Below are 13802 nucleotides of genomic sequence, written 5' to 3' on the forward strand. Positions count from 1 at the left end.
TTGCATTGAATCTCTAGGTTACTTTGGGTAGTATTGTCATTTGAACAATGTTAATACTTCCAATCCATAAGCATGGGATGTTTTCATTTGTTTGTACCCTCTAATTTTTTTCATCATTGTTTTATAGTTTTCCCTATAGAGATCTATTATTCCCTTGGTTAAATTTATTCCTAGGCATTTATCTTATTTCTTATAGCTAAATGGGGTTGCCTTCTTGATTTCTTTTCAGTTAGCTCACTGTTTGTGAATAGAAATGCTACTGATTTTTGTATATTAACTTTGTATCCTACAAGTTTACCAAATTCCTCTATTAGTTTTAAGAGTTTTTTTGGTAGAGTCTTTAGGTTTTCTGTATATATAAGATTATGTCATCTGCAAACAGGACAATTTGATGCCCTCCTTTCCAATTTGCATGCCCTTTATTTCTTCCTCTTGCCTAATTGCTCCAGCTGGGACATCCAGTACTATGTTGAGTAAGAGTGGTAAGGCTGGGAATCCTTGTTTTTGTATCAGTTCTTAGAGGGAAAGCTTTGAGCTTTTCCTCATTAAGATGTTAGCTATGGGTTTTTTTATATAGCCATTATTACATTAAAGTTATTTCCTTTTATACCAGATTTATTAAAAGTTTTTATCATGCAGGGATGTTGAAGTTTTCATCAAAAACTTTTTCTGCATCTATTTTGATGATCATGGTTTTTGTCCTTTATTCTGTTGAAGTGATATATGGCATTTATTAATTTGCAAATGTTGAACCATTCTTGCATTTTTATATAAATCCCACTTCATTATGTTGTATTATCTTTTTGATGTGTTGCCAGATTTGGCTTGCTAATAGTTATGTGGAAGATTTTTGTGTCTATGTTCATGAAGGATATTGGTCTTCACTGTTTTGTGTGCCCTTGTCTGGTTTGGTATCAGAGTTATGCTGGCCTTGTAGAATGAGATAGAATGAGTTAGAAAACATTGACTGTGCTTCAATTTTTTTGGAATGGTTTGAGGATAATTTGTATTCATTGTTTTTTAAATGTTCAGTAAAATTCAGTGGTGAAGCCATCTAGTCCTGGACTTTTCTTTGTTGGAAGATTTTTTCTTTTCTAACAGATTCAATCTCATTACTTATTATTGGTCTGTAGAAGTTTTCTATTTCTTCTTGGTTCAATCTTGATAGGTTTTATGTGTCCAGGAATTTAGTCATTTCCTCTACATTTTCAAATTCATTAGTGTATAGTTGTTCACAATAGTTTCTAATGATCCTTTTTATTTATCTGATATCTGCTTGTGACTTCTTTTTCATTTATGATTTTATTTATTTAGGTCTTCTCTTTTTTTCTAAGTTAGTCTAGCTAATGGTTTATTAATTTTCTTTAACTTTTCCAGGAACAAGCTTTTTGTTTCATTGATCTTCTCTATTATTTTTTAGTCCCAATTTTATTTATTTCTGTTCTAATCTTTATTATTTATTTCCTCCTACGAGTTTTGGGTTTTGTTTGTTATTTGCTTCTCTAGTCCCTTAAGGTGCATTGTTAGGTGCATTTACTTAAAAATGGTTCATGCTGTTTTTATTAGGGGTTATTGTTTGGAAAATTAAGACTTCTCTCTCAAAAAATGAAGGTTTTTGCCTTTTTTTTTTTTTTAATCCTTGTGAAATGGTTTGGCTGTGTCCCTACCAAAATTTCATCTCAAAACAAACAGAACTTGAGGGGAAAAAAATTATACGAGCTGAAAATGAGTTGAAGGAGAGTGTTAGTATTTAATGCCCTTTAAAAAGGGAGAGAAAACTGAAAACAGCAAGACACAATAAAAGTTGAACTTTGGGTTAAAAAAATTAAAATCTCTTATAATTTATTAAGAGTAAAACAATCCTGGCTGGACGCAGTGGCTCATGCCTGTAATCCTAGCACTTTGGGTGGCCAAGGTGAGTGGATCACGAGGTCAGGAGTTCAAGACCAGCCTGGCCAAGATGGTGAAACCCCGTCTCTACTAAAAATATGAAAATTCGCCAGACGCAGTGGCAGATGCCTGTAATCCCAGCTACTCAGGAGGCTGAGGCATGAGAATCACTTCAACCGAGGGTACGGAGGTTGCAGTGAGCCAAGATCATACCACTGCACTCCAGCCTGGGTGACAGAGTAAGACTCCATCTCAAAAAAATGAAAATAACAGTAAAACAATCCTGTAAGAGAATTTCATTGTTCTAATCAATTATTTAGTGTACAAGTGTTTTTTTACATCAAGCCCAATCTCTAGAAAGACCATTATAATTTCCCTTTAATTACAGGCAACTTGATCATTATATTTGATTATATACAGCTTGTTTTGTTTTTTTTTTAATCCTCCTATTGCAACTGACACAGACCGTTCATGACATGCTTGGACTTTCTGGTTTGTCCTGAACATCCCTCTTTCTTAAACAACCAGTCATTTTATTCAAGGACTAAATTTACCATACAAGATTCTTTCTCATATAAAATTATTTTTCCTCAAGCTTTCTTACCAAAAAAAAAATACCTCTTTATTTTTATAACTTTCTTTACATCTCTGTTATTTCCCGGTTCCTTTTGCCTTGTTTTATATATCACAAAGTTATTTAAAAATAAGCTTTGAATTAGGCAAAATTCTTCACCTTTTTAAAAAGGACACACTTTTTTTGTTTTTAGAAAGTTTTTCTACAGTATGTTTTCATTGGAAAATACCCAAATAATTAAATATCTGTTATTTAATATCACATTAGATTCTAAATTATGATATGTGTATCTACAAGTATTAATCCCATTACATTTACCTAATTATTTTAACCATTTTACCTAGATATTTTATGAAAACTGCAATAGTCATCATTTAAAGTTATGGAACCACCATTGCAAAATTATAGCTGAGACAGTGAAAAAGATCTGATCTAACAGACTCCATCTTGTTTCTAACCTCCAAGTTGTCCTTGTTCATTCCTGGGCACAGGCCAAACTAACTTTGGGAATAACTTAATTTATAGTTTAGCTTTGAAACAAAGATGATAACTGTCCTTTGCCAATACAAATCTTACTGCCTGTGGACCAGACTGCCTAAAGCCACAAGATCAGAAGTTATGCTAATCTTACTGAATTCAAGATGTAGCTGTTTTCATTAAACCAATATCAATGTCTTATTTATTTAAAATTACACAAGCAAAGATCATTCTATTTTGGACCAGGTTTACAGTTTTGTAACCCCTATCCCAAATTTTGACACCTTATAGTATTTGGCAGGGATAAGTATAAAATTGCTTGATTAATAAATGTAAACAAAAGGGTATACTAGCAAATCTTAAGACATTTCTAATATTACTTTACCAATAATTTTAAAGCTAGCTTATTTATTAAAGATTTTACTTAAGTTACATAAACTTGAAAGAGCATTTAACTAGTCTTCTCTTTTTTCCTGATAAAGTATTTCATTCAAGTGCTTTTATTTTGCCAATTAATTTTCAGTAGTGAAACATTGTGTACACAGCACATAAAACATAGATGTATTAGGTATGCCAGTAGAAGTACATCTTATAAATTCATAAAGACCCTTATTTTTCGTATCTTAGACTTTCAAATTCTTGATAACCTATTTCACCACCCTAGACAGTTGTCAGCTAAATAGCCCTACATTTGCATATTAAAGGAAACAACTCAGGTGAAAATCAAATAGCAAAATTTATATCATGAGGTACAGACAGAAAAAGTCTGGTGTGCTAGAGGGAAATTAAAATGGGTTTAATTGCCAGTTAAACATAAAATTATAGAAATTATGAAGGCCATTTAAATACACACACACACACACACACACACACACATACACAGACGGTAAAGCATTTACTTCTGAACTTTAGCCATGAGATAAATACAAATTCACCAGTTTGCAAATAAAAAAACTTGTTAGATCCAAACAGTGATTTTAATCTTTGTAGAAAAATAACAGCAGATTTAAAGCATGCGGAAAAGAAAGTAGAAAAAAAGAGAACTTAGGAACTCTACAGTTTGTAGGTCAACCTTAGGGCTCTTTTTCCTTAATGTAAATATTCACAAATACCATATTACTTCCATTTTATGTAAACTCCGGCAAGTAGAGGTGCCATAAAACCTATGGAATGTTCAAAAGAGGGCCGTTCTCCTTGTTTTCTCCTCATTCTTAGATTATTTGTTTCCTATTTTTCTTTTTTTCTCTTTGAGATGGAGTTTTGCTCTCCTTGCCCAGGCTGGAGTACAATGGTGCAATCTCGGCTCACTGCAACCTCCACCTCCCGATTTCAAGCAATTTTCCTGCCTCAGCCTCCCAAGTAGCTGGGATTACAGGCATGTGCTACCATGCCTGGCTAATTTTGTATTTTTAGTAGAGACAGGGTTTCTCCATGTTGGTCAGGATGGTCTAAAACTCCCGACCTCAGGTGATCCACCCACCTCAGCCTCCCAAAGTGCTAGGATTATAGGCATGAGCCACCACACCTGGCCCTACTTTTTTTCTTAAAAGGAAGAACTGAGCTGTGGCTTAGGGTTTTTTGTTGTTGTTGTTGTTGTTGTTTTTGAGATGGAGTTTCATTCTTGTTGCCCAGGCTGGAGTGCAATGGCACAATCTCAGCTCACCGCAACCTCTGCCTCCTGGGTTCAAGCGATTCTCCTGCCTCAGCCTCCTGAGTAGCTGGGATTACAGGCATGCACCATCACGCCTGACTAATTTTGTATTTTTAGTACAGACGGGGTTTCTCCATGTTTGTCAGGCTGGTCTTGAACTCCTGACCTCAGGTGATGCACCCGCTTTGGCCTCCCAAAGTGCTGGGATTACAGGTGTGAACCACCATGACTGACCCTGGATTAGAGTTTTTGTGTGGTGGATCAATGTATGCGGCTTATGGGCAGGACTCCAGGACTCCAGGACTCCAGGACTCCACAGTGTGTCACCACTGAGTTGTTTCCACCCCTTGTATGTCTCAGTTTCTCTCTCCTGAGGTGAGGGCTCAAAATGTTAGGTAATCAGCCCTTATATGCTTTCCTGGACAAGACTTTTTTTTTGTCTCTGTCACCCAGGCTGGAGTGCAATGGTGCGATCTCAGCTCACTGCAACATCTGCCTCCTGGGTTCAAGTGATTCCTCTGTCCTACCCTTCCAAATCGCTGGGACTACAGGCATGCCCTATGACGCCCAACTAATTTTTGGATTTTATTTTATTTTATTTAGTAGAGAAGGAGTTTCACCATATTGGCCAGGCTGGTCTCAAACTCCTGACCTTGTGATCCACCCACCTCAGCCTCTCAAAGTGCTGGGATTACAGGTGTGAGCCACCATGCCCGGCTGCCTTTTTTTAAATCAATTTTTGTTGGGGATTTCCCTGTAGGGCCACTGTATGCTGTGAGGGGCTGCCGCAGATCCTGGTGGACTAAACAAAGGAGGATGAATGCAGGAATAAAGACAAAGACAAAAGTGTATCTTTGGAAGAAGGGGTCAGGGGGTTCCTTGCTTCTAGTGAACAAGGGCCCTGAGCTTCTAGAGCCCTTTGTATTTATTGAGTAAAGGAGATAGGGAAAAGGGGGTGGTTGTCAGTCAGCTGCTTGACTTAGGGCAGGCCTGCATGACTGCATTCTTTGAACAGTAGGCTCCAGGTGTCTCAGTAGATAACCTCAAGGAGCATGGTTCCAGGGAGTGATTGCCCTCAGCATACCTTCTGGCAGCAGGTGCAGATGTGTTTGCCCACATCCTGCATTCATGATAAACAGTTTGCTGTTTGATCATACAGCCTCCAGTGGAATGCTGAGTTGGTCACAACCCTCAGGTTTTCAGCTCCCAACAAGGGGCCAACCCCCTAGATACTCCCAGGAGGCCCCCAGTCACCCAGGGGTACCTTTTGGCTGGGAGGAGCAAAATGCCCTTTCTTTTTGGAGCTGAGAGAACTCAGCATCTCATTTACCTGTGAATTGAACAATAGTTCAGTTCCTCATGCAAATGTGCACCAAGAAGCCAAATCAAGATTAATTTTCAGAGAAAAAGCAATAGAGAAGACCCTTTAGGATGCATCTCTGAACTGGAATTAGGATTGTTAAACAACAACTTCCTAGGAGAAAAAAAAACAAAACAGCCAAGACCACTTCCTGTAAACTGTGCTCAACCACCCCAACATTGTAGTTCTTGTCTGCCAGTACACATGCCTCTCACAGTACAAGGTCACCTCTGGTATTCCCAGAGCCAAAGAGGTCAGGGCATTCAATACAGGAAAAAAGGGCTTTAGACCTAAGAGTCTGCCCATGATTCTTGAAACTCCACAAAGAAAACAGAACACACCAAAAGGGGTGAGTTGTGGCTTTGTTCTGAATTCTTTAAAGGGGTTCAAGTCATTAGAAGCCTTCTCTAGATTTTTTTTGGTACTGCAGATGGCAAAAGGGGAAAGAGGTATAGGGTAGAAGAAAAGTAAATTAAAGAACATTTGGTTTTTAAGACAGGAAGCAAACACGGAAACCAATTGCATTGTACTTTTTGGTTTTGTTGTGTTGGGTTTTTTTTTCCTCTTTTGCAGCTGTGAGGAATTTTAGCCAAATTAGAGAGGCTTTGTTACCCATAATTTGGAATTCTCACTCAGATTTAACCAAGTCAGGTAGAGTTGGACAAATCTGATGAGGGAAAGACCAGAACAGACAACAACCAAAAACTCAACAATATGATCACTGAGCACTCTAATGGTTAGGAGAAATTAAGACCAGGTGCTTTTTAAGCTTAGCCAAGTTTAAGTTTAAGTTTTAAGTTTTTAAGTTTAGCCAAGACAAAACCCCAATTCAGCCATTTACCTAGGGATGGGTCTCAGGCCGAAGACTGCTTTACCATCCTACAAGCAGGAAAAAACTCAAACTTGTCTTTCTTGTTAGGAGTAAGCTCAAACTCTGTTAAAGGAGTTACCTGCCTTCCATCATCATGGAAGCAGGAAATCTTGCCTTCCTTGTTGGAAGCAAGTAAAACTCCAAAAATGGGAGTTGCACAGCAAAATCAACTTTAGATTTTGACCAAATTTTGGGAGATTAGGGATTCTCTGGAGGGGGTGCTCCCAGACCTCAGCAAATTGTCCTATTGGTTTGAGCCATAAAATTAGCTCATGCTGGTACCAAGAACTGATAAAAGATTTGCCAAACATCTGTTGGATATAAAATCCTCCAGGAATAAATGCTTGGTACAGCAAAGTAAAACCAGCACCCAGGCAAAAGTTTAGTTCTCTTGGCAAGCCAATTTACTTTTGCAAAAGTGTGCCACTCGTGTCAATCAAGATCGCAAGTGCACAGAGAACAAAGGAGACCAGAGGGTTTTTATCCTTAATGCAGTTCCTACCTCTGTGTCACTTCCCCATGGGCTGAAGTTGGACTGCACAATCTGAGCTGACCCAATTGGCTACTTGTGTATATTTTCCTAAATATAGAAGGGGAGGGGGACATGAGGTACAGAGGTGGAGCAGGTGAGACACGCAGTTTCGGGGGAACAGTGTATACAGGTAACCAAAAGAACAGATGTGAGTTATTGATTAGAGCTGATGGGAAGTGGGTAGGCTGTTTACGGTAACTAGGGGCAAGGAAGAACAAGAGAGTTGAGTTTGAGAACAAAGGATAAGGAAGTTAACAGGCTAAACCCTTTGAAGAGAAACTCAAAGATTTATTGTATCTTACAATTCCTCCCTTTTAATTTTCTTAGGGTTCTTTCTCTTCAAACTTTTATAACATGTCTTGGCTTTGCTGTTTGATTTTATCTTCTAAAAGGAAAAGCTTACTTGAATAAGGTGGAGGAGAACTAAGGGAGGCTTTAGTAAGTGCTGTTTGTACAATTCTTTGTATTAGCCCATGGATGCATGGTATGACACAACACCTAACGAGAATGAGTAGGCCTATTATGACTGCAAGGGAAATAAGAATTGAGACCATGATTCCTTTCTATTTGCTGAACTACTTTCCTAGCCATCCTGAAATGGGGTCATTGACTCCAGAATTTTTAGCTAATTCATTGGATAAAGTGGTAAGTCTCTGCAAGGCTTTTGTTATGCTCCCATCGGGGGCAGTGTTGTTTGGGATGAAGATACAACGTTGGGTTTTAATCATCACACAAACTCCACCTTTTTTGGCTAATAACATGTCTAGAGCTATTCTGTTTTCCTAAGCCATTTGGCTAGTAGGCCTTAATTGGTCAGCCATTCCTTTGATAGCATCCCTGGTATAATTAATAAACTGCTGCTGATTATAATAGATGTAATTTATCCAAGCTATATTTTTATTAATAGTTATTCATGGAAATATGGATTCAAATCCTGCAGCTATTTGGTCTCGGGCTTTGAACCTGTCAGGCACTCCCCGGGGGACTCCAATGGCATCTGTGTAAACTTGAGAGTCAAAAGACCCATAAGGGGCTTCTCTTATTTTTTGGTGTTGTGGTTTTTCTTTTTCTGGTTGATGAAATGCCAGGGTGAAAGGGATAGCCAATTGGACAAGAGCACAAGTGTTGCTCCAGTTACTTGGCAGAGTATTCAGTAAGGGTCCACTGCAATACCACCATACATATGCTTGAGGACGACTAAGGGGAGACTGATGGGTAAGCTCTTGGAAGGGCTTAAGCTCACTGCATCCTATTAAGCAAATTTTCCCCCTGTTGTGAGAGACATGAGGTGAAATCGACGTTGGGAAACGGAAGCTGGATGGCCCTCAGGGGCTGACCTGCGGGGTGTTGGACTTCAGGATATAGCAGAGAGAGAGCTTGGCATGATTTGTTGCCCCAGGCTGTGGAATCCTGGAAAAGAGCTACTATACAGCCTATGCCTGGTTGACTGAAGGACCATCCTAGTGGAAAGGGGACAATCTGTGCCTCTGGGCTGCCGTACGCACAAGCGTAACAATTGCTTTTGTTTAACGTTCAGAAGGAATATTGAATCCATTCCAACCAGGCATTTACATCTTGATATCCTGTCTCAATTGTTAGGGTTTGTCTTAAATCTTTTACTTCTAAAATATTTACTTTGACATCGTTAGGTAGGGTAGAAGGTTCAGATGGAGAAGAAGAAGAGGGGTCAATAAAGCGTATTTTAAAGAAGCCTATATGGTCATATCCATTGGCCTCTGCTCCTAAACGGTAGAAGCATTCTAAAGGGGGTGCAGGGTTGGTGGAGGTAGGGGCATTAATAGAGATTGTTACTGGGTTACAATGGTCAAGTTGACAATTAGAGGGGGTGGTTCCTTTGGTAAGGCGGAGGTAAGATTTTAGGTCAGTACAGCCTTATGGGCAGGTCCTGCCATGTGCTCTGGTAGTTAGGATGACATCTGCACATTGAGAACATATCTCCTAACTTAGGGTGCCTTGGTACCCCCGCCATGAGCAAGATGGGGGGTCAATGGCTTCTCTGAAGGGGCAGAGGTATTTTTCTTAAGTAGAGACGTATCTTTGCCAGTATTCATCCCTTTGACAAGGCATGACAAGGCAAGCATCAAAAGTAATGATTTGGGGTGAGTCTGACCTAGTTACATTGATAACAAGGTCAGCAATATAATGAGGAAAGAAGAAAGCGTAGTAGAATAGATAAAAGAGAGTTAAAGTTTTCTTAACCTTAGTTTGAGGAGGTTTTTCTCTTGGATAATGACCCATGACTTCGGGGATAGTGGTGCTTTCTTGACTCAGGTATTTCTTGCTATTTGGACTACAGTTTCAGTGGTTAGAAGCACTAGGCCAGCTCCTCAGGCTGGTGTCGATGTATTGGAAACTCTAGGGGTGGTGCCTGTACTCGAAAATTGTGAGTTCTGAAGGAAGAGAAAGTGGAAGACAAACCAAGTATGTAGGAATGTTGGATTGCTTTGAGAAGCAGTTTGGATTCTTACTAGGATAATAGGAAGTCAGAAGACATTTGATTTTTGGCAACCTAGTCTCTAGACTTGTTTGGCTAAGGGTGTACCTTCCTATACAGGTATAAACTTTGACCATGCTACACATGGCTTGGGGTCTTTAATGGGTCCTCTAATGTAGGTGGGGTAGGACTTCCTTTATAAAAGGTTTGAATAACATTTCTCTGAGTTCCCTTTAGCACCTACAGGAGAAATGGCAGCCGGTCCAGCTTATCTGATTTGCTAGGTTATTTTCCTGACTCTTGAAAGACAGGCTTTTTGGTGCCTGCCTGAGGACATGGACAATAGCTATTTTTTCTTTTCTGGTAACTGAAGGCTATTCAACACTTAGGTGATTAACTCCTCATGAACAAGGCTTTGACTTTTACTGTTCATTCAGTCTGAATTTTTCTAAATTTATGAGCCACCGTAAAGGCGTATTTAGAATTAGTATAGATGGTTCTCTCCTGAGCTTGCAGATACTTTAAAGCTTAACTAAGTGCAGACAGCTCATAAATTTGGATAGACTACTTATTAAACACTTTGATTTTATCTCTCTACTGAACACTTGTTGCGTTCTTTTTCCCTTAATCACTTTTGAGGGGGATTTCTTTTAAGTTTGACCGGATGTTTGTATGGTAATCAGTTAAATCTAAACATGTGTGCTTTTAGATTTGGATCTCTCGTTAAGAAACTTGCTAGGTTAAGCGAATTATCAGTAGTTAATGTTAAACCATCTTTTTTAACAGAATAGCCTCAGACTTATACACATATAATTCTTTTCTGGTGGCACATTTTAATATAAAATACAAATATTAATATATAATATATATAAAATAAAACTTAATATATAATATAAATATATAATATAAAGCAATATATATAATATATAAAATATAAAACTTAATATATAATATAAAACTTTAAAGAATCAAAGTTCTTTTCTGGTGGATATTTTCACTTTTAACACTGACCTGACCACAATAAATTCTAGTGGACATATCAGCTGAAAGATTATCTACTACCTCCTTAGGAGACTTAGCTGCAGAGATGCCTAGCTGCTTGGAGCCGCGGCTGAGGACTGGTATTACTTGGCCCTGGCAAAAGTAAGGCAGATGTCCCATAATGTAGTCTGCTCAGGGCATAGGCTGGGACCTGGACTGTGTGTCTTGCAGAGCTGCCGTCAATATGGTGCCGGGACCTTGGACCAGCCAGGTGGCAGGAGCATGGGCTTTGCCTGCCGCTGGGGCATACTATGGGCTGGATGATGCCGACAACATGTTGCAGCTCATCCTTGATGTTGCTAGCCCGGCGAAAGCCACCTGGCGAATTAGGAGCTTGGAGTTCTTTTGGGGAGGGGGACTTAGGCTGGGCCTGAGGGAAGGGTTGGGTGTATTAGGTGGGGGACTAGGGGTATTAGGTGGAGGATGGCCTAGGGGATCCCGTATGCTGTTCTCGTTTGCCAGGATCCCCTGAGTCCCTTCCCTCACTGGTTCTACAGTAGGGGCAGGGGCATAAGGGAAAAGGGAGGACAGGTCTTTGCTTCCAACAAAGAGCATAGACCAGTTTTTCTTGAGAAACTGGGCTTTTATTATTTACATGTTGAATTAAAAGTTGACATAGCATATCCTCAGTCGACCCAAATCTTGGCCAGAAGATTGAGGGATTGAGGATAGGTCTTTGAGTCCAAATAGAACAGCAATATTTTATCATTTGTTGCTTTTTCTTTTCTTTTCTTTTTTTTTCTAAAAGGAGATTTTATTTTATTTTATCTTTTACTTTTTTGTAAAACAACCTGGCCACTTTCTGGTAAACTCCTAATTTTTTAAAAATAGTTGCCTTCTTTGGTTTTCTGTTAATGCTAACTTTATTTCTCAATGCAGATCCTGAACTGTGTTTCTGTCCCTCTTTTAGCCCTATTTTTTTTGCCTTAATTCTTTTTTTTTTTTTAGATTGATGAAAGTCTTCTTTTTTATTATTTTATTATTATTATACTTTAAGTTTTAGGGTACAGGTGCACAATGTGCAGGTTAGTTACATATGCATACATGTGCCATGCTAGTGTGCTGCACCCATTAACTCGTCATTAGCATTAGGTATATCTCCTAAAGCTATCCCTCCCCCCTCCCCCCACCCCACAACAGTCCCCAGAGTGTGATGTTCCCCTTCCTGTGTCCATGTGTTCTCATTGTTCAGTTCCTTCCTATGAGTGAGAATATGCGGTGTTCAGTTTTTTGTTCTTGTGATAGTTTACTGAGAACGATGATTTCCAATTTCATCCATGTCCCTACAAAGGACATGAACTCATCATTTTTTATGGCTGCATAGTATTCCATGGTGTATATGTGCCACATTTTCTTAATCCAGTCTATCATTGTTGGCCATTCGGGTTCGTTCCAAGTCTTTGCTATTGTGAATAGTGCCGCAATAAACATACGTGTGCATGTGTCTTTATAGCAGCATGATTTATAGTCCTTTGGGTATATACCCAGTAATGGGATGGCTGGGTCAAATGGTATTTCTGGTTCTAGATCCCTGAGGAGCTTTGTTGCTTTTTCTTATGTTTTCTTCTTTCATTTTCTTCCCAACATTTTAGCATGAGACCTAGAGGGCTATCAGGTGGTATATCTTTGAGACCTAGGGGACTATCAAGGGGGATATCTTTGTTGCTAACTTCATCTTTTTTGCTTGTAATATTTCCCATACTGGGTCCTGGCTAGGCTCAATCCCTCTTATTAGGAATCTCTTGCCTAGCGGGGTCTTGCTGTGGCTCAGTCTCTCATATTAGGGATCTCTTGCCAGTTTGGGGAGTTCCTTGTGGCTCCACCCCTCATATTAGCGATCTCTTGCCTATCCTTCAGTGGAAGCTTTGCTAAGGCTTAATTCGCCTATCTCCATCTGCTGGAGGTCCCTGGAACCCTTCTTTTGCTTCGTCCTCTCTGGCCACTTCCCTCTCGGGAATGTTTCAGGTCCCTCTTAGCATTGATGGTAGGTCAGTATAAATCCCTGATGGGACCCCCAAAAGGCCGCCCTAAGCCATATGAGGTGACCACAGAACCGCAGATTGGACTCACTCACTCCGCACAGCAGTAGTGCTTGTTACCATTCACGCACTTTCAACCTCTAGAATGCCTGACCACCCCCTCCGACCACCAAAGAAGTACTTTGTCGCCTCTGTGACGTTTCCTACCTTGGTCTGTGCACAGAGTTTACCTGGTCACCGCGGTATGGCAAGCCTCTCCTCCCCACGTTGCTGAGAGTCTGGGTTTATTTGTCACCACGGGTGGGTCTCGATCTCCCGTCCCTGAGGCCACCGCAGTGGGGCAGTGGGACACGTCTCGCCTGGGTAAGGAAGTTAACAGGCTAAACACTTTGAAAAGAACTCAGAAAGATTTACTGTCTTACAGATCAGGGGTACCTCCACTCAGATTCCCTTCATGGTTACCAAAATGTGAACCCCGAATATCTGACACAGGTCTCAGTTAATTTACAAGGTTTCTTTTGCCAAGGTTGAGGACACATGCCTGTGACACAGCCTCAGGAGGTCCTAACAACATGTGCCCAAGGTGCTCAGAGCATGGCTTGGTTTTATACACTCGGAGACATAAGACATCCGTCAACATATGTAAGATGAACATTGGTTCTGTCTGGAGAAGTGGGACAACTCAAAGCAAAAGCAGGACAGCTCGAAGCGGGAAGGGGGCTTCTAGGTCATAGGTAGATAAGAGACAAATGGTTGTATTCTTTTGAGTTTCTGATTAGCCTCTCCAAATGAGACAATCAGATATGCATTTATCTTAGTTAGCAGAAGGCTGACTTTGAGTAGAAGGGGAGGTAGGATTTGCCCTAAGTAGTTCCCAGCTTGACTCTTCCCATTGGCTAAGTGATTTTGGGTCCTCAAGATTTGTTTTCCTTTCACAAAAATGTGTACTCATAAAAATTTAGCTAGACATTT

Source organism: Pongo abelii, chromosome 2, assembly GCF_028885655.2.
Source record: "Pongo abelii isolate AG06213 chromosome 2, NHGRI_mPonAbe1-v2.0_pri, whole genome shotgun sequence".
Taxonomy (NCBI): Eukaryota; Metazoa; Chordata; class Mammalia; order Primates; family Hominidae; genus Pongo; species Pongo abelii.